The sequence below is a fragment of the Octopus bimaculoides genome, chromosome 20 (genome assembly GCF_001194135.2).
Source record: "Octopus bimaculoides isolate UCB-OBI-ISO-001 chromosome 20, ASM119413v2, whole genome shotgun sequence".
In the NCBI taxonomy this organism is placed as follows: domain Eukaryota; kingdom Metazoa; phylum Mollusca; class Cephalopoda; order Octopoda; family Octopodidae; genus Octopus; species Octopus bimaculoides.
This window is the reverse complement of record NC_069000.1, coordinates 12208534-12210423: the sequence shown is the minus strand read 5'-3', so window position 1 is coordinate 12210423 and position 1890 is coordinate 12208534. Positions and strand designations below refer to the sequence as shown.

The 1890-nt window shown below is 38.2% G+C and overlaps 1 non-coding gene across 1 annotated transcript; it reads right to left on the bottom strand.

Annotated features, from left to right (window-relative positions):
• Positions 1–619: 619 nt before the first annotated feature.
• Positions 620–692, bottom strand: Trnak-cuu (transfer RNA lysine (anticodon CUU)). Its single transcript has one exon. It is a non-coding gene; the product is annotated as a tRNA-Lys (tRNA).
• Between the last annotated feature and the right edge of the window lie 1198 nt (positions 693–1890).

Sequence of the window (1890 nt, the reverse complement as noted above, 5' to 3'; positions counted from 1 at the left end):
TAGATGTGAAGACGCGTGGCTTAGTCGTTAGGGAGGGAGTGTTCCGCGCATTAATTATTCAGCGAATTAAGTATAAGAGTATTAAGACCATGAGTTCAATTTCTTGCGTCATATTTGTCCTTGAGCGAGACACTTTATTTCTCGCTGCTCAAGTCCACACAACTGACAAAAATGAGTTGTACCTGTAATTCAAAGGGCCAGCTATCTTACATTGTGTCACGTTGAATTTTCTTGAAAACTATACTTAAGGTAAGCGTGTCTGTGGAGTGCTCAGCCACTTGCAAGTTAATTTCACGAGCAGGATAATTTTGAGAGGATAATTTTATTTAAATTATTTTTGATTTAATTAAGTATATACATTATTGGTTTATTACAGTACGTTGATGTTTAAGTTGAAGTAGTTAAAAAAAAAATTTATTTTAAAGTAATGGGTATAGAAATAATTTTGTTGATTGTACTGAGAAGGAAAACATTTTATTGATTTTGAAGTACAGTAAAGTTTAAATTTTGTACCTTTTGCATAATGGTTTGATAACATTACTTGCTGTATATTAGTTTCTCAAAATATTTTTTATATATATATATAGTTTCAACTCAGAGCTGCAGCCAAAACAACATTCGCCCAACGTGGGGCTCGAACCCACGACCCCGAGATTAAGAGTCTCGTGCTCTACCGACTGAGCTAGCCGGGCTGCTATGAAGATTTATTTGCTTCATTATTATTAATATATATAGTTAACGTGGTATAGTTATTATTTTAAAGGCTGTACCAGTTATCGGACGGAGTGCCGGCTATAATTAGATCCATGTACTCTACATGGATGAGGTTGCATCTATGAAGAATTTCTGAGCATAAATTCATTAAATTGTGAAGGAGACAGAAAAGGGTTCGTCATAGAAATAGTCGAAGCATGTGAGTTAAATACCAAAGCTAGAGGAACAATAAAAGCCTAGGAAGTAGTTAAATGAAAATACTTGATGCGTAATTGGAGTTATAACAGTTGTTTGTTGTGATGGCTTGCAAGGATGATGGGGGGGGGGCGGATAGATTACACTAATTATACAGTGTGAGCCCAAAAGAATGTGGACCATTCCCTGTTACCATCAATGCTGCACGGTTCATATGGCGGGAACGATGGCATCGGAAGGTGCCGAAATCGTCGTCGTCTCTTTTTAACAGCTGTTGAAGGGAGTGTCGCAAACTGAACGGTGTGCCTAAGATAAAAATGAAGACGACGACGACGACGACGACGACGAGGAGGAGGAGGAGGAGGAGGAGAAGGATTTTAAAACCTTTCTACTATAGGCACAACGGCCTGAAATTTTTGGTGGGGTGGGTGGGATTAGTCGACTACATCGACTCCACTGTCTCACTGATACTTGATTTATCGACCCCGAAAAGATGAAAGACAAAGTCGACCTCGGCAGAACTTGAACTCAGAACGTAGCAGCGGACGAAATACCGCTAAGCATTTCGTCCGGCGTGTTAACGATTCTGCCAGCTCGTCACCCTCACTAACAATAATTATAATACGAATCCTTTCTACTGGAGGGAGGCACAAGGCCTCAAATTCGTGGGGATGGGGACAAGTCGATTATATCGATCCCCAGTGTATCACTGGTACTTAATTTATCGACCCCTGAAAGGATGAAAGGCAAAGTCGACCTCGGCGGTGTTTGAACGCAGAACGTAGCGGCAGACGAAATACCACTAAGCATTTCGCCCGGTGTGCTAACGATTCTCTCTGCTCACCGCCTTACTACTACTACTACTACTAATAATAATAATAATAATAATAATAATAATAATAATAATGATAATAATAATAATAATAATAATAATAATAATAATAATAATAATAATAATAATAATGATAATAATAATAATAA